Source organism: Zosterops lateralis, assembly GCF_965231275.1.
Source record: "Zosterops lateralis genome assembly, chromosome: Z".
Classification (NCBI taxonomy): domain Eukaryota; kingdom Metazoa; phylum Chordata; class Aves; order Passeriformes; family Zosteropidae; genus Zosterops; species Zosterops lateralis.
In genome coordinates, this window is record NC_139800.1 from 78643206 (window position 1) to 78663329 (window position 20124).

General features: G+C 44.7%; 1 protein-coding gene across 4 annotated transcripts in view; it reads right to left on the minus strand.

Annotated features, from left to right (window-relative positions):
• Positions 1-20124, minus strand: part of PLS3 (plastin 3) — an 83532-nt gene that overhangs the window by 29354 nt on the left and 34054 nt on the right. Inside the window, exon 2 of one of the 4 annotated variants that reach the window (XM_083884594.1) lies at positions 14385-14534. The exons of 2 other annotated variants lie outside the window; for them this stretch is intronic. The gene's annotated coding sequence lies outside the window, so the exon portion shown is untranslated. Of the gene's footprint in view, positions 1-1547; positions 1657-14384; positions 14535-20124 lie in introns of those variants that run through there. One more of the 4 variants, XM_083884595.1, reaches the window with a different exon arrangement.

The following is a 20124-nucleotide window of genomic DNA, read 5'->3' on the forward strand; positions in this document are numbered from 1 at the left end:
CTTAGTGGCTTAGGAAGTAGGAAAAATCTCTGTAAATTCACCACTTATTTACTGTAGAATAGATGGTGTAGATCCCATCTACTCCTCACCAAATCAGAAACATTTATCTGAAAAATTAACATGAAATGGCCAGAAGTGAAGGAAAGTTGCTGGCTTTCCCTCCCAGGAGGTTGCAATGACAGTGAAATCACATTTAGTCTAACTGCAGGGTGTTCCCCACACTTCTCTATAATTTATCTTAATATGGGGAGGAGTGATAGGGAGCCAAAGACAGCAGTCACCAGGTCAGGATCAGACAAACTCTGCTTTGTGACTCCTGAATTTTGGAGAAGCATCAATAACCTCCACAAACTGCACTCTAATTAGCAGGTTTCAAGGTTAGGTAAATGCATCCAGCATCAAGGTTAGGAAAATGCAAGTTGCTGCTGGAGCCAAGCAGCAACTTCTAAGTCAGATCCCTTGCCTCCTCCTCTTCCTCCTTCTCCCTCCAGCTCATCCAGTGCCCAATACCCCTAGGACAGATGTTGTGGTTAAAGAGTCGTATGCACTGTAAACAGCATGCAACCTCACGACTGCTTTGAATTTTAGGAGGGTGTGAGAGTCCTCCAGCTGTGGAAATCATTCTTTAGAGACAGATGCTTTGCAGAATAAATGCAGCATAAAATATCTCTTCTCAGCCTTTTGGCTAAGAGCACGTATATTATCAGTTTAATAAAACATAACTTAGCAAAACCTCAGAGCAATACATTCAGTACAAACAGAATTAGAACATGAAGAAGCTATACTAGAAGTGTTTTACAGGTTTGCAGACAAGTGAAGTTTTTAGCACAAAAAATTCAGCATTTCAGTTTAGTACTTAAAGGTATGCACGTGTTTTAAGCTAGTAGCAATTAATAAAGTGTTTAGAGAGGGTCTACACTGGCTTCCAGCATCAGCTGTAGCCAGAAACCACAGCAAGCAAGATAAACTCCTCTGATAGGAAACTAAATCCTGCCAGGCTGTAATGCCTCATGCCATTCCAGCTGGAATGGCAAGACAGCATTCAGAGCCCAACTTCTCCAGGTGAAAGACCCCAAGAAGCTCAGCAGCCACCACAGCCAACAGCCCACAGCCATTTCCCAAAAGCCTTTAGAGCTCCTTGCACTTTCTGCAAGGCAGAGGTTTAAATATTTAACACTTTAACATGCAAGTTTAAGCAGCTCTGCTCTGTAAAAGCCTGCTGCAGACTGAGACTGAACAAGACTGTGTCCCAGAGCCCAGAGAGGACACACCCTCAGCCTGAAACACCGAACCCTGGGCGATGCACAGGCAGTGGCAGCCCTCGCAGGTGCACTGATAAATTCCAAACTTAAGCACACCATCAGAACCTGAAATCCCTTCTGTCCTCAGCTGTTTTCCTCTATCTACCACAGCAATCACAGGACTTTTTTGCAGAGCAAAGCAAAGCAAGTCGCTGCAGGACAAGCTCCAGCACGGGCCTGCATCCACAGCACCAGGCAGCTCCACACGCCAGCCCGCCCCGGGACACCCTCCCCAGCCTTCCTTACCTCTCCTCCTCTCACCTCCAAATCGCTCCCTCGCCCTGCCCGAGCGCTGAGGCGTCTCCCACGTCCCCAGCCCGGAGCTGGGCAGCCAGCATTCCTTCCTGCCTCGCTCCCCGCCCAGCGATGGGAGGTCGCTTTCCCGGGGATGCGGTCACGCCGCCAAGGGATGCGCTACAGCCGCCCGAGCATCCCGCCCGAGCATCCCGCCAGCACCGGGTACCCAGCACGGATCCCTTCCCAACTAACAGCTCTTGGGCTTTTATTGCTCGGCACTTGGGGTCAGAAAGGAGTAAGATACAGAGGTTTTTAGGTAAGGAAGCTACTTTTTTAATTAATGAAAAACAAAGCGCAAACTGAAAACAGAACAAAAAGACCCCACACCCTACTGCTGTTCACTCTTTAAAATGAATGCGTTTTGATTTGCTAGTTCTCAGCAAGTCAAACAGCAAGGCAGAGCTTGTATTTGGCTTTATGAACTTATTTTATGGGTGTCTTTAAAACAACCAGACACTGACAGCATACTAAGGATCCAGACCTATCTGCACTGAAGGAGGATGCTGCCTGCTGTTTCACCTCATAGTTCCAAAAAAAAAAAAAAAAAAAAAAATGTAAAAAATTTTCTAAAATTGTCTGAATGGATTACATTAAATTAAATTAAATACAGAGCTCAGAGGTGGCCCATACTGTAATATATTGCATTACCTCAGAAATTAATCCTTGTCTGCTCTAGATGAAACAGGGACAGACATCTGCTGCTAGCCAGGAAGACACAAGCAACAGAAACATCATGTACTGTGTGTTGCTGATGCAAAGCACAGGAGCAGAATCAATCACCAGAAAGGTTAAGTCAGCTTTCCAAAGTATAATAATATATTTCAGAGATTTTTCTTCCTGTTAAGTCCATAATGTTTGAGCATTTCCATAAACATAATATCTGAATTAGTAAAAAATTTAAAGAACTCATGACTGTTCTAAAAATTATGGTCACTAAAACCACTGGGTGTTTTTTTTGTCGTTTCTCTTTAAAAATTACATCTGCCAGGAAAATGAGTCACTGCCTGGTACCATTTCTTGGGTATCACCTGAAAATTTAGCTTCCAGCTGTAAAGTTTCAAAAGAGGTATAAAACACACCCCAAAAAAAACAGAACAAAACACCTAACCCCAAACCCACAGCCTACCAGCTTCCTCAGGATGGTAAGCATCATGGAAACCAAAATAGAGGGGTTTATGCTCAGAACTGCAGCTGCAACTTAAAAGGAAAGAAGTTGGATCAAAAAAACACTTCTGCAGTCCACAGAGACCAGCTGAATGTACATCAGACAGGGTTTAGGGAAGAGCAACTTCAACTCTGCTCTGACTTGCACCAGCAACCAACTTCAGCATCAAATCAGCCTCATGCAGGGAGCCCAGCTGACTGCTCTGACTAAAACATGCAACAAAAATGAAGAAATTCATCCCCTGAAGCTTGGCATCTCCACTTTCCATCCCACACGTGAGTATATTGCACAGCATAAATTCATCCTGTAAGGGTTAACGAGGCTTCGGGGCTTGACAGCTCCTGGGGAGACCATGCCAGAGCCCAGCTCCCAAACTATGGTGTGACTTCCTATCCAGTGACAGAGCCATTGAACAAGCAATTTTTGCTTTTGGGGGGCAAAAAGCCTCCTTCTCCTTGTCTCTGTCATCTGTCCTGCTGGAAGAGCAAGGCAGCACCTGCAGCTGGCAGACTGGCACTGATGCCTAAAAGCCACCAGCCCATGGGTCTTCAGACCTCACTTTTCTTTTTTCAGGTAAGTGTAAAGCATCCTACAGGGCTATAAGGTATAATCACTCCCTCTGACTGAGAGGGAAAGGACATCCCTGTCCCATCACCAGGTAGGACAGGTCCTCAGTGGCTCCACCACAAGGAGCTCAACTCACGCGCAGCGCACGTGAAACACCCCATCTCCCACATTTGCAAAGGATCAGAGATAGCCAGTTTTTCCAGAGCTTTAAGAGCACTCTGCTCTGTGAACACTCAAAATCCAGTCCTGGCGGTCCAACCTGCAATTACAGTCAAACCTAAAATAGCACCTCGGCAGTGCCAGCACCACTCATCCCCACGTCATGTCCCGAGACTCACACACCAGGGTGTGGCCATGGCAGGCAGTGAACACACAGTTCCCCGGGCACTCCCAGCAGACTTCCTGGACACGCCTGGTCTCACACCACTCCCCACACTCTTCCAAAATAGGATTTTTTTTTTTTTTTTTTTTTTTTTTTTTTTTTTTTTTTTTTTTTGTAGAGCCAGTATACCAATGTACTTTCCTCTTCTTCCTGTTTTAAAAACAAGCCTTTTAGGGAAGAAAGAAGGTGCCTGAGGTGCTCAGGTGACACATCCACTCTCCCCCATGGGTGGAACATTGTGATGTAGGTTTATGAACAAAGAGAACTTCCAGCACTGGCAGGGTTCCTCCAGCACATCATTGCGCACATCTCCACAGCTCCAGCTGCCAGGTTTCACTGGGAGGCCACTAATACCTATTTGCCCTCCAGAAGGTACTCAGTGATGGCTGTGGGAGTGGCAGCTGCTGCCTTCCGCATGACAATGTAGCAGAAAGGGTAAATTCAGGAGTCATCTTGCACCACAAATCCTCAACAGACCCTTTGGCAAAGTTCCGGGGGAGGAAGGGGGCTCATCCAGTGCACTGGCCTTTGGCTACAGTGGGCTGTGCAGCCCCTCTGCTCTCCCCAGTGAGCCCAGAGGAGGACAATCATCTACTTCTGGACACGAAGTTCTCCTGCCCACTCCAGAAGTAGTGTTTTCCTCACTAAGGCCAACAAAATACCATGCTAATATGGGAAGCTGTTTGAGATAACTGATGAAATCCATGGTGATGAACAAGTCCCTGGGCATGCTGTCCTAGTGATTTTTGGGATGGGTTTTAACTGCTGGCACTTCTAGCTCCTGCTTAAAATATCTGTTTGCTGGGACACAGCCAGTTCCACTGTCAACCAGCCATAGGGGTATAGGACATGCTGGTCCACCCCATTATCCCCATACTAAAGAAACCTGCATGGCCAGAGGGCTGGGCCACAGCAGCCTTGGGAGATCCCAGAGCCAAGAGAGCATCAGCAGACCTTGGCAAGCCTTCAGGAGCAACAAAACTGACTCAGTCTCCTGCCTCTGCCTGTTCTGGTGCTGTAAATCAGGTGTTTTCAGGAACAAACCCTCTCCTTACAAAAGAGAGAGAGAAGGGGGAGAAGTTCAAAAGAATACCTAACTGAAAGACAAAACCAGGTAACTTAAATACCAAACTTCACCAGAGAAGAAACACCATGCCCTGTGAGCCAGAGCTTTAGAAAGCAAAGCTGAATGGCCAGCCACCACCCCATTTGAGACTGACATCAGTGACCATGTGCAAGACGTTCCCCTCTTCCACATCTGTCCATTCTCTCTTAAATGTAAGGATTTTAATGAAATTATGAACAGATAAAAAAACTCACCTGTGCTTTTTGATACAAATTGAGTTTATGCACTTCTTGCTTTCTCCCTCAGAGCCAACCAATGGCAGTGTAAATCCCATCAATGTGAACAGCTATGGAAAGATGTGACAACCGAGGAGCAAGCATTTGACCTTAACTCCTCAGTTTATCAGTCTTTCTAAAGAAAAAAACAGGTCCATCTATGCTAAATTTCCCCCTTAAAAGCTCCCTGAGCTGCTCTGTCAGCGAGCCTGTCATCTGGAAGAAAGCAAGACATTAGTCAGGCTCATACTTATTTAATAAAAACCTTGCATATGCAGGAGGGACTGAAAGTTGGTCTTTATTTAAAAAACGCCTGCAAACTTGAGTATGATTTTGCAGTGCAAAACAGATCTGAGGACTTGCCCTGTGCTCCACCAGCGCTCAGCTTAGCAATTAACCAGCTAATTATTCATGGCTTAGATCAGGGAGCCAAGGTGTCACCAAAGAAGTCCACAAGTATGCCCAGATCACCGCGCCAAGGATATTTCATGTCCTGCTATTTCATAAGGAAATCGGGAGGCTTCAACTGATGTCAGCTCCAGGAAATGAGCCACAGGCAGATGATGCCGGAAGCAGGAGGCTTTATATTTAGTACTGAGTCACTCACTTTATTAAATTCAAAAGACAAAAAAGGTGGGCGTGGAGAGGGAATAAGTGGGGGAAAAAAGTGAACAAGTTACTCTGGAGATTATGGGCAATGGGGAGTCTAGGGTTGGATGGGGCTTTTTTGTAAAGGGAGAAGGAAATTAAGAGATTACCTGGAAACCCTTTCTGCATATCCACTGGAAAAGCAGTTGCCAGATGAGCTGCACTTCCCAGGGCAGAAGCCAGCACTGAAAACACTGCAGGAGTCTGCAGTGCCTTTGGGATCTCTCCAGCTAGTCCTGCAGGCCTGAGCAGGGCATCACAAGTTCTGAGGCACATTCCCATCCTTTCTGCTACATATTTGAGCCAAAGGAGAAGCCACTGGAAGGAACTTGGAGTAGGGAATATTTTTAAGCCAGTTTTGCAGCTCCACCTAACCAATCACGAAGCACACCTTGCAACAATCACACCCCAAATAAAACACTTTGGGTCATTACAGCAGCATCAGATGAAGCCTAATGGCTGTCACTGAAGCATGGTAAGAGGAACTGCCCTGACACGGTAAAAGGGCACCCCAGCAGGGCTGACATCATCCAAAGGCCATCCTGTCCCTTTCCTTCTCCTCATCATTTCAGTCCTCCCATCCTGGCTGGCTGAGGGGTCAAATGGACACCAGCACAAGGAAGATGAGGCAGTGGGCAGATGGCCCACTGTTAGCACAGCATCCCAGTTAGAACCAGTTCAGCCACCCCACAGACCAGGCCACTGGAGAAAGAGTGGTACTAGGTCTGGTGGGAGAGTCTTGGAGGCACAAACATACTTTTTCATCTTTCTTCTCAGCCGCCAGCCCTGTCCACCACCCAAGTCTGTCCTTGATATCACTTAGGCAATCCTCTGCTCTCCTGGAGAGCACGTTCTAGATGACTATCCACCTTCAGTCACTACTCCAGGAAATAGTATTTTACAGTAGAAGTGCACTATTGCAGAACACAAGTGACGGCTCACTCAAGATTTCTGAACAGGGAAACTGTTCTGATCCATTTTTGGCAATATTCAATTTAGACACATCTACAATTGAGAAGTATACAGTATTCATGTGGACTGCATCCTCATGGAATGTATAAATATGGAAAAGCTGCCATTTAATAGGAATGTAGTTCTTTGAACTAAGGTCCTTTGACATACACTAAAGAAAGTTTTAAGAAGCACCAAAAAAACAATCGTAATGCAAACGGTTGCACAATGCAAATTACAGGAGCACAGATTTGTTTAGAAGAGGTTCATATTTTCATACAAGTCTGTCATAAGGCTTTTAACTTTCTATTAGTGACAAATACTCTGCAGCCTGAGCAGCAGCAACACCTTTGCAAAGTTTTCAGCTACTTGAGCCAGATTTCTGCCCTGAGAAGATTCACTTTCTAAACACTAAAAAATACATAAATACTGCTACCAAAGCCAAACACTGCACCTCATTTCGACTTTAAAAAAAGTCAGCTGAAAACAAGAGCTGTCCCTAATGCCAAACACCACCAGGGACTTGCTTACAGGAGCACCCTATTAAATTACTAATAAAATAAGTGTAATCTTCAAAATAAAATCACAACAGTAAAAAAGATGTCATTTGAAAAATAGGTCTGTGGACTGTAGCAAGACTGGCAATTATGCAGAACCAGAGATCAGGAACTGCTTAATACCTTCCACCTATATGCAAGAAGAGATTACATCTCTGCAGTCACAGCCTGCTCTGGCCATTAAATGGACATTTGGCCAACAGTTGACCACTGTGCAGACCAGTTTGCTGCACCCACTCCTGGCCAGTGGGAGGCTGTGGGAGATTGCCACTGGGTGGCTCCTCAGTTCCACTAACCCACCTACACCTGCAGGTGAGCTCCCACTATCAGAAAGGTTTCAGGTACTGACCAGCCTGGCAGCAGCATACAGACCCAGCCCAGCCAGGGAGGATCTCCAGGAAGGGACTGGTATCTCATCTGGAAATCCTGGCCAGAGGCACATGGCTCATCATATTGTGCAAGGGGGCCTACAAATTCATCTGTGTTGAACTAGTCCAAAATCTCATCTCAAGGGACGTTGAAGCTTTTTCTGGTATTTAGCTCATGCACTTGGTGGCTTCCATCCAACTGTTCTTTTTATCTCAGATCCCAACAGAGAATCTCCGTAGAATGGACCTGCTGGACAGGGCATCTCCAGGGGCTTCTACAACTACTGCACTCTTTTCAAACATGTAGAAAGGTGCGGCAGAGATAGATTACTACTCACATACACACTCTAAGTTGTCACCCATTGCCTCCAGGTCCCTAGAGTGCAATCTTCACCACACAGCTCATTACACTGCTAATTAGGAAGCCATCTCACATTTTCCAGACCATAAAAAACAGCTACTAGTAGCGGATTGATCTCTGTGCTGTGAAGCATTTGCTTCGCTTTGAAGGTCTTTGCTTTGACAGCAGATTTCTTATATTCTCCAGTCTGTTGTTGCTGTTGAGTTTAATGCTCTATGAATTAGTATTAAAGAAACCCTTATCCCAGAAGTTAAAGGCCAAAAAACCAAACATCTATAGATCTACATAAAGCCAAACAAGGCATGGTATTTGACAGAAGGCACAAAACAACTTTGGAGCTCAGGCAGAAGAGGTAGATCTATAGCTGGGAGCAATGACACCACAAAGTTCAACATGGATTACACCAAAGAGGTCCAAATGCTGAGCAAGACTAACAGCTATGAGTGTTACACGTGAAAGGGCAATGCACTAAAGAAAGTGCAATGTATTGCTGTGTGCCAAGTTGATATCAAACCAATGGACAGAGCTTTAATTGCCAAAGTGAATCATTGACTGGTAGTGGTTGTAAAGGCTCTTACCTAACAGCAGGTATCAAGGACTGTACAGGGCAGAATCTTACTCCTCTTTCATTACTTTCAAAACTCTTTTCATACAGACCTTCAGAACATAGGGAGCAAATGGACCAACTAAAACAACCCCATATAACCCAGAAAAAGTGTATATACTACTTAGAGAAAGGGGAGGAATAAAAGTTGTTGCTATCAGTGATGGATCTAACTAATGTAGGCTGGGCACTGCCATTACCATCCATCCAGCACAGATACAATAACTTCCAGGAGCTTCTTAGCTGGGTAGAAGCAATGTCAGTTTTTCAAGTTTCCAGCAAGAAGTCTGACTATTCTGCCTTTGCTTGAGCATTTGGTTTATATAATACAGTGGCAGGAGCCCAGCTGGAAATCAAATCAACGAGAACATTACAAAGGGGTGGGCAAAAGAAGGGCAGGAGCAGGATTGCACAGGAACCTCCCATCCATGTCCCCAAGGAAAGCTTAGTCCCATCCTCAGCCAAGCAGTGCAGAAAGGAACAGGCTAAAGTTTAGTTCAGACATTAGGGCTGCTTATTCAAAATACTTTCAGACTTCAGAAAGCCCAGTTTCTCCTCACTCCTTAGGGAAAAGTGAATTCTATCTAAGTAAGGATTCAGAAACTTGTTAGTGGTGGCTGACAGTAGGCTGTATAAGTCTTACAGTCTGAATCCTGAGTGAGACCAACATAGCTGTGAGAAACCTAACAGCACTTCATGAAAACAGAAACCTGCAGTGGCAAAAACCCAACTTGTTTCCCAGTAAAAGAATTCTACATATTAAGACTTTTTTTTTTGCACTTGTTTCAACAATCCCAACTGTCTCAGCAAAGAATAAAAACAGTATCTCACAAACAATCCTTCCTTGTATGTAGACACCTTGTCCAAAACTGAGATCAATTACCACAGGGTGTCACCAGGGACACAGGGGATGGATACGAGAGGGTTTATAAAATTCTCTATAAAAGGATGCATACAATAAACTTTTAACTTTTTTTGCTTCTTGAAAGAGTGTGTCTCGTCTCCCTGAAACAAGGTCAACAGTGACACCCATTACTACCAGGAGCACTGAGAAACATGAATAATTTTGTAAATGGATTTCCATTTGTTCTCTACTGACCTTCAGAATGTTGCTATCTCAGAAACAGTTCTTAAAAGCAAGGGCCAACTTTCTACCTGAATGCCTGCCCAATACCAATCACAACAGGATAACTTAATATACACCCAAAACACCCTATGTACTCCCTAAAATAATTTCCTCACAGTCCATTCTTGGAGGCAAAACATTTTGTGCAAAATTCAGGAAAAAACAGCCTAATTGCAATATTGTTTTGGAACTTACTTCCTTTATTGCTGTGACCAGCTGGAGACAAGCACCTTGTTCTTTGCCGGGTCAAGGAAATGTTTAACTACAGGATTTATAGCAGAATATATATGTGTATATATCACCACAGCACTGCAGCTGCTCAACAGTTATAGCAGAAGGCAAACACTGGTTTAGCCCAAGGAAAACAGGGATGGGCTGGAATATCAGCCTGCTCATTAACATCTTGCTGCAGAGGCTCCAAGGCAGGAGAGCATCCAAGCCAGACCCTGGGACAAGACTCAGCATCCTGGAATCTCAAAACCACAGCCCTGTTCCAAACCCAAACAACACTCCACAAACCCTTCCTGGCTGATTAGCAGGAAGGAGCACAGGACTGTGATGGCAGCATAAACAAGGACCCAGAATTTATGATCTTTCAGACCCAGCTGAAGCACTGCTTCACAAAATATGAATGCCAATTACAGGGATGGGTAGCTTGAATTCAAGTTTCCACTTGGTTAGCACTGCACTGGACAGGCTGAGAACTTTGGTGCTGGCCCAGCAGTTTCATCTGAGATCTTCCATGAAAACAGGGACAGCGACTGTGAAAACCCATGGGACCTCCTCCAGGTCCTGACCTTCCCAGCAGGGCAGAGTCAAAGGCAACAAGTTCAGTCTAACCGTTTGTGAAAGTAGAGCAAGACACTCTTTGACATTATAGTATAGAACAGAGAGTGGAAGAGGCAGATCACCAACACCCCTTCCCTGTAATCTTGAGCAAAATCCATGGAGCAGAAGACCTGGTACATGGCTTTCTGCAACCAGGGCTGGGATAGTACCACATGCACCAGCAACATCACTGAGGCCAAGATCAATACAAACACCAAAAAAACCCCAAATCTGATTAAAAAAAAGTACTTTGAGGGAAGCATTAAAAGCATTACATAGAAAAATTGGACTTCAGCTTTAGTTTCCAGATAACGTAATAGGGAAGGAAGAACATTGAAAAGGCACATAGGTGACAAACTTGTTTCAGGAACAACCCACTGCACATCACCTTCCATTTAATCCAGACAGGATACAAGCTTCTGTTATCTTCAGTCTGAATTTCAAATATCTTGTGGGTTCTGCTCTGGAGAGCTCCTAATTTAATCAGTAATATATTGGCAAAAAATAAGCCACATGGATATAATGCAGAATCACATGCCTTCCTATTTGCTTTCTAGTATAGAAATACTTCTCATATGTCAATCTTCAGAAAAAAAAAAAAAAGGCAAGAGAAAATAGAGGGGATTTTTCTAAGGCTTTCTTTTTCCCACCACCTCAAAGAGACAACAATTTCAGCAGCAATCCAAGAGGATGCCCCCAGAACTCTGCAATCAATTCTTTCTATTTTCCCCCAAGCAAGACAGTCTCCCCACCATTTGGACACAAGGCAGAAGAAGCAGTTCTAGCACACAAAACTCCAGCAGAAGCTGAAGTAACAGGACACAGGCCAGGGGCACAATTACCTACAGCATCTCTCTGAGCCACAGCCTCATTCTGCAGCTGGTATGGAAAACACTGATATAAGCCAGCAGTGTTTCTGATGTTACTCAACCTGTCTCATCTACCAGATTAACACACCTTCTTCTTTATGCTTTTCCCCAAGTTGGTGTTTTGCAGATTTTTCCTCATCTTGACCTGTCCCTGCAGCGAGCAGCAATTCACTTTGCCTTGTGTAAGTTCCTGTATTTATACCATTTTTTAAAAGCAGCCTGGCTAGCATAATTTCAAGAAAAATTTGGTTTCCTCTAGAAAAAAGAAAAAAAAAAAAAAAAAAAAAAAAAAAAAAAAAAAAAAAAAAAAAAAAAAAAAGAGCAAGAAGTCTGCAGTAAAGACTTAACTGTAAGAGTCAGTTTTTCCACTTTAAGAATTTGAGATATGAATAAATAGCCCCTTGACTCTCAAAGTAAAAAACATGCAGCTGGGTTAGACAAAGGCTAAAAGCTCATCCCAAGACTTTGAGGGAAATAAAATCATTCTAGTGTCCTTCTACAGACAGTTTCATGATCTGTTTACAAAAGTTTTATGAGACAATACAATATTTCACATTTTTAAGTTTTTTTGCAGTCTGCTCTAGAATAGAATTAACAGAAACAGAACAGGCCAAGGCAGAGTCTACAAAAACTGAGCAGAAGGCAGCATTTTCTCTGATTACAGAGAGACCCTTGATCACCAAGGTCACATAAACAAGGTGCACAGAGCACACAAGTCATTAACAGCCATGGAACGGGCACTGGGCAGAGTCTCCCTACCCTGCTTCCATCACACTCATTTACTCCCGTCCCTGCCCTAAACAGCCATAAAGGCTGGGGCTAAGCTGGAGGAATTGCCAGGCAGCATTGCCTGCTTCCAGATCCTGGGTCAGCTGCATCCTGCCTTTCCCCAGGGAGCGGGCTGGAGCCTGCCAGCAGCATTTCCTACCTCCCTCTAAAAGGACTCTCTGCCCCTCCAAGCATGGCCAAGAACAGTGGAAAACAAGTGAAACAACACAAGAAGTCACCACTTGAGGCAGTTGACTCATGAGGCAGAGAACAGATACCCAGGGAAAGGAGACACTCAGATCTTCCCTCTGCTATCCCATGGCCAACCACTCAGACTTGCCTAAGAAGCTTGGGTTTGAGGCCTGGCTTTTCCAAGAGGCAGTGGGGGAATGACATTACCACTCCAGATATAGGTCAGCCTCTTGCCATCAATGTTTTTTCTGTTTTATACAAAGAGGGAGAAGGGTGCAGCTCAGGTCTGGACAGACAGGACTGAGCTGGAGGCTGCGGGGCAGTCTCCTGGTCACTGGATGACCCTGCAGCACCTGAGCTGAGACATTCTTAAAGTGGCAGCCTAAAGCATAGGCTGTGGACTAGAGTTTTCAATTTTTTCAGGTCCTTCAAGAAGCACAGCTAAACTTTGATCAACATCTATGATAACTGTGTGGCAGGCAGTCAAGACACGTGGCTCTACACCCTTCCAACAGCAGTCACCTTAGCACTTTTGGATTAATTAGCAGCAAACAGATTTTCTGAGGTATTTTATAGCTGAAGGGCTTCCTGTGGCTGCCAATACCCCAGAAACCAAGACATAGATGTGTTGTGTACAGTTTTCAGCCTGATGAAAAGGAAGACTATTTTTAATCCAAGCCTACGTAGGGTGGGGCTCAGTCTCCAACCAGGCCAAAAAGCCACTATAATCCACAAGACCAATGCCTGGCAATCTTTGCTTGCAGGCTGATGTCTGTTCTATTTTGGGGATGGGAGGAATTTAGAATAAAAAGATATATAAATTAAAAACAAAGGAGGCTGTGAAAAGTGAATAGAGGGAAGGGCCAGACTTATCCTGTGTATTTTGGTCTAAAGAACAGGGCTCTAAAAGAACACAAATCAGAATTACTCTATTTTCCATTTCCCACAGCAGTTTGTAATTTATAACATGGGCTGAGCAGAGTACAGCCCCTGCATATTTTTTACAGGAGGAAAAGCCAACCCATGGCTCCTTGCACAGCAGTGAGACCCTTGGGAGGACAAGGCAGGAAAACAGTCACCAGCCATAGGCATACCACCAGGATCCCATACAAGGTTTCCTATCTCAGACACCAGTACAACAGCTGTTGGGACCTCACTGTTTTGTGCATTGGGACTGCAAAAAAGGCAAAGCAAATTCCAAAGGATTGGAAAAGAAGGCAAGTTTTGCTCATTTAGGGCTTATGGCCAACAGGCAAGCAAACACACTAAAAGCAGAGATTTTTTTGTACTCTCAGCACCTAAACAAATCCAAGATCACATGGACTTCAGACGTAACATACCACTAGATTTTATTTGTTACAGACCCTACCTTAACTTGGCATTCCAGCCAATTCAACACAGCCATTTACTTTGTCACATTAGCCCCACAATCCTTGCAATGCACAGGTCACTTGTCTAAGAGCAGACACAGATAGCCTCTCTCACTGTCTTCAGGTGCCCTTTTACCACCCATCCATAAACTGTGAAACACTTGCAGAGGTGTCAGCATCTCTACAGCTCCTTCTTCACCTGGCCAGGGCTGGATCATTAACCCAACTACAGAAGTCTGCAATCACTCCTCTTGGCAGAATGCTTCACCTGGCCAGGGCTGGATCATTAACCCAACTACAGAAGTCTGCAATCACTCCTCTTGGCAGAATGCGGAAAGGGCAGGATGAAGAGATGGTACACTGGGATAAGGGGAGGACCAGCAATGGTGAATCTCAAGCACTGCTATCACTTTGGTCACAGACTTCTTTGGGAAAAAAACCAACCTCTAAACAACATTGTGGAGTTATAAGCATAGCAAATGTTATAAGCACAGCAGCAAAACTGGATGTTGAACACCTCAACACATGATTATTGACAACTTCATCCTTCCTCGTTCTACACATAAGTGACCTCATCAACTACCTCCTCTCTCGTGTACATCACTAAGGGCAGTATGTGATGAGGAAACAGTGAATGAGACAGTTAAACTCTACTGTCAGCTTTAAAAGGAAAAAGCAAAAAAACTTACTTAAACCATCAGTAATTAGGCCTCCTGCAGAGACACTACATTTTATCTTCTCTTGAAGATCACAGTAATAGTCTCTCTTCCCAGCTATTCAGTGGGGACTCCCAGCAGCATCTGTGAGCTGCCACTCTTTTTACAGGAACAAAAAACCTACTGAAGCGGCAGGAAAAACAGCTGTAAGCATTTCAGAGAAGGAAATGAGACAAGGAGACTGGTTAGAAGCATATGGCCCATAAGGATTGACATGAGCAATCAGCAGCAATCCTAACCAGAGCTTCCCATTTCAGACAGTGATCCTGCTCCCCACATCCTCAGATGCATGTCAAATCAATCATTACTTTATTTCTTCCATATTAACTCCCAAATGTTAGTAGTGCACAGGCCACCACGGCCCACAGGGACAGCCTGGATGTTGTAGGAGTCTATTTGCCTCCAGGAATGTGCACATTGCCCAGCAGCACAGGGTGTTGGAGCGGGTGGGCAGACCAGCCAGCACAGGGAGACACAAGGAAGGGGAGCTAAGACAAGCAGCCCACCTGCCAAGGATGCTGTGTTTCATGGGCAGTGGTCACCCTCATGGCTTAGCTGCTGAAAAATAGAGACAAACTAGCAGGAATCAGCTGGCAAAACAAAAACAAAAGGGTAAGAATGACTGTGGATAGCTCCATCTCTGCTGATAGCAGCTCCCCTGGGAGCATGGAAGCCCCCTTTTCATCATCATGCCACTAACAAACACAGTACAAAATTTGCTTTCAGTAACCCAGGCATGAGCCCACAAACCCAGATAAGAAACCCTAGCTGTTAGGGGAGCACATGTGATATAATTTTTCCAAACAAGCCAGACAGGATTTGCTTATCATGCTTGGCATTTTTAATATATTACCAAAAAAGGCCAACTTATTATAGATTCCCAGGAGACCAGCAGATGCCACAGTAACTGAGTGGACTGGCTGACCACCACACCTCAGCACCCTGCCCAGGGAAGTCCACACCCCTGATGGGAACAGAACTGCTGGGAGAAGGCAGAGCAGCCAAGCAAACAGCCCTGATGACAGGGCAGCTGCTGGTCAGCACTGATGTCAGTCGTGGTCAGCACTGATGTCAGATGTGTCCATCACAGGGAAGAGCTCTCTCACCTCCAATGCCACCCAGTATGGCACCAGCAGAGTGCAGATGTGCGTGTCTTCTCTTGCCACCCCACTCTCCAGCCCTATTAGATGGGGACTTCTGTCTTCAGTTCATCAATTAACACATTTTCTTGTTTAGCTGGTACAGGTTGCTCTTGGCTGGCAAGATCACACAGGAACACAACAAAACACCTGAAATCTCAAACGTAGAACCTGCTGCCCCAACTGGACTCTGCAGCCACAAACACATAAGTCCCATCTTTTGGCTATAATCAAATCATCCCTTCAATCAACAAGTTGAAAGAGTTGGCCTCCATCACCCTCCCAGGGTAGCATGTCCCCAGTGTCACAGCACATCCATCCCAGGTGTGCCAGTGCCACTTGCCATTGGAGATAGGATGGACTGGGGGCTGCAGCACAGTGAGATGAGGAAGGAGGATTTCTGATAGCCAGGATCCCCTGTCCCCATGCTGATGGGCAGTGTGGCAATGCCACCCAAGTAAAGCAGAGGAAATCTACACCTTCAATCCTTCAATTTGGAAGTATTTGCACAAACCAGAAGACCTTTCACAGACCATTCTGCAATGCTCCAAGTGGATCTCACAACACATGGAAAGGTGCTATGCAAGTCTCCACTTAAGAGAAACTTGACCTAGAAGCAGGAAGGATATCCAGGGCAGGAAACACTAGAAAGGGCAGGAAAGGCTTGACCCATCACCTACAACTTCAGCACTGAAGAGCACAAAGTAGGCAGGTGCTAAGACTGAAGCTGAACCAATGCTGCTGTGTCTAAACAACACCCACCTCACACTTACTCCCTGCACAGACCACACTGGAGATACCTATTTTTAATTCAATAAATCCAAGAGACCCAGTACACCCACAGAAACACCCAAACCCCTGTGTGTAGAGCAGGGGACACAACAGTAGTTCATTCATGACCAGCAGTCACATGGCTGAAAGTGGTTACAGAAGCCCAGTCACTGTCAGCTGAGCTGCTGCAGCTCAGAGGACCTCCAGGATGGCCCCTGAGCATCATTTCTCCCAGCCACAGCAACCAGGGCCCTCAGATGTTGCACTATTTCCCAACTGCCTTTAGCTTTTACACTTCCCACTTACTTACCCACCAGCAGCAACAGCAGCAGGTGCCTCTGGGTTAGAAAAGAGCTTTAATGGTGCAAGCAGGGACAGCTGATTCTGCGTAAGAGTCCAAGCAACTCCCTAGGATGGTCACAGGGGAAACAGTCCTTTCATGCCCTCCCCTGCCAGCAGTGCTGTGGGCAGAGCTCTGCCAAGACACTACCCACCACAAAAACAACCACTGGTGCTTGTGCAATAGTCCAATTCCCAAAGTGCCAATAGGAATGGATGTGCAAAGATGTCAACAGATGCCTATCAAGGGGCTTGGGGGCCAGGGATAGGTGATGTTGTGACATTTGTTACAGTAACCCAACAAACATTGGTTTAATTCAACCTTGCATCACCCTCATTACAAGAGCTGATCTCAGTTTTGCAACATGCTTGAAAAGAAGAGATATTCAAGAATGTTTTGCTTTGTGTATGCGTTAAGGCTATTTGGTAAACTTTTAAAATTCTGTATCCACCTTTCATACATCTGCTGGTAGGGGCTTCTGGATTCATGTTTGGCTTTTTTGATATAATTAGCAACTGTAATTACTTCATGAGCTCAATGTCCAAAAAGACACACAGATTACTAAATGCACACTAGTGCTCAGTCCAAAAACTGATGAGCATGCAAAGACCAGTAATTGGTTGATAAATATTAACATATCATGTTGTGGCTATTTCCAATTTGACAAGAAAGTTAAAAATTAATAAATGCTATTGCACCAGGCAGGTTGTCAGTCACATGTTTAAACAGCTGGCCTGGAGGGATGAGAATCTGCTTTTTTATGCTGAATTACTGCTCTAATATATGGGGAAGCAGAGTAATATTCAAAGGGTGAACAAAACACCAACTTAAACCATAAATGTTTCTTTTCTGCTTAGTGCTACTTGGTGGTACATAGATAAAAGCCAAGTAGCAGCCGCATAAATCTCACCTGTCCAACCCTCTGCAAAGGGCACAGCAACACTGTAGCAGCTGGTTACATCTCCTTCCTTTCCTTCCTTCCCCACGTTTGGCTTCCACTCTCTTTGTGATCAGAAGCACCACCACATCCCTGCACAGGGTTAAACTGCCTCCCAACGTGGCAGGTCAAGAGCTGCCCTTGTGAACACCATTAGAGAGCCAGGACTGTGCTTTGCTGATGGACCTGCACAACACCTGTGCTGGGATAATATGAGCAGGCTTGATGCTGCTTTGCCATCACCTCCTCTGCCACAGGCAATTCGTGTGCAAGAAAATCAAGCTAACAGGCCTGTATCTACAGAGGGACAAATGTAACCAGAGAATTTCAATCCACATCTCTCATCTCTCAGTTTTGTGAAACAAAGAGATGCAAAGCATTAAACTTGAAAACACAAACAAACTCCAACCACAAACAAGAAATATCTCATAGTGATATAAAGCAGAACTTACTTGGTCTTTGGCTGTGCTGAAAATACGGCCCCTTTGTGTTTCACCACCTATTATTTAATGGTGTGTAAAACAGATTATCAAGAACATTATCTGTGTGTTGGGATTCGTCACCAAATAAATTACCACCTCTTAAAATATCACCACCAAGAGAACCTCAGGTGTGAAATGAGCTACTGATCACATCATCTACTTAGATAAAGAAGTGCATTACAGTATCTGTGATGGGCACACCCTCCCTAAACTCACTGCCAATCACCTAAAACAAAAGTATTTGTCTTCTCCCAATGCACTATGTTATATGTTGTCGAAAATACAACTGCCATACTGAACCTCCAAGTGGAGCACTTGCAGTTTTGCTGCACAAAAAAGTGCAGGCAAAGTGGTTCATGAGGCACACAGATCACTTAGATCACCAGCAGCTGCTACAGCACAGCTACTGAATTAACTGTCCCTAACATCCCTGACAATCAATCACCGAGCAGCACTCTCCTTTGCTTCCATAAAGTCAGGACGGTTGTGTTTCCGCTTCTCCAAAGCCATTTAAAGCCACTGCACTAGAAAGCCAAGTAAACACAGGAAAGAGTTACTAGAAGATCCCGCATGAGTGGATTCAGCACAAACCCATTTAACGAGGCTGCAATTCCTTCACTCACCATCTTAATCTCACAACAATTGAAACCCCGAGCAGAGGAGTCACTAAGGGAGCCCCAGGGGAAGGGCTTCCTCTGCATTTATCCAAATACCTAATGAAGACATCAGCTCCCCAGAGCCCTGTCCAGTGTAAAGCTCACCCAGCCAAAACTGGTAAATAGGTTTCTGGAGTTTGAGGTGTTCTTAATTTGGGAGAGATGTTTGCGTGTTTTACAGGAGGGGGAAACTTCAACAGATTAACTTTGATAAGAGAACAAAGACCCTGATTAAACACAATTCTTTACATCCACCACTGAGTAACTCAGTTTAATAATAACGTTATGATCTCTTAACCCAGACAAAGAATGACTAATTCATCTTTCACAAGCAAAAAATTCCTTCAAAGGAGCTTGGTTACAACCAAGCAACATCCTCAAATTGTTAAACTGTTGGCAGGACTAACAGGCTATGACAACAACAGCGTTTGGAAAAGGTTTCATTTAACGAATTATTTTATTACTTTTTTTTTTTTTTTTTAGGGTTATTTAGATGCAAACAAACAGATCTGGAATTTTAAGTCTCTCTGTGTGCATACACCCCACATAAGGCCATCAAACACCCCCAGGGCAGAATCAGCTGCAGAATATTGCACCCAGGGGACTTGCCTTGTGTCCACTAATCCCCCTGAACCACTGCTCTCCACTCACAAACTACCAGCAGCTCCTCTTTGCACAAGATTTCTTTTGAAAACAGATTGAATTTCTATATATCATTATGCACAGAACTAGCACATGCTGATCTCGATTAACTATTCCCTCTTTATATCCAGGTTCCAGCTGTTGTCTTTAAAGTTACTCTGACCAAGCCTCCCAGCATTAAGGAGTTTTGCTTCTCGGGTTACCAGGCTCACTGGAGAAGTCACAAGTGTTACTGGCTGAACAATGGCTCCAAGTTGTCATGCAAAAGCAATTTACTTGAGATATCTATTATCTTTTATAGTCGCTTCTACAGATTGACCAAAAACAGGAAGCCCAGCTCTCACATTCCACTGGAATTGTGTAACAGCAATAACAACCTCAAAGGCTGATTCAATGGCATTTGCTCAGATCTATACCAGCGGCTCTGCTGAAAAGAAATCAGTGACTCCAAGTGATGCTTGAAGGTAAGGGATGCTCTTACATGCAGCCTGACCCAAGGAATCACTAACTGGAGGTCGGCTCCCACCCACGTTTCACCACTATTTCTACTCAGAAAAACTTACAACTGGCTCACAGCCACGCCTGAGGAGCTGTTACCTCTGTGAGCACTGGGGCTGGATGTTATCCATTACAACAACTCCAGACAGCATCAGGGTGCCCCAGCAAAGGAAGCTTTAAGTCCTGAAAAATTCCCTGCTCTTCTCTTTCCCTTCCCAGGCTCCCAACAAGAAGCCACTGTTAGGGGG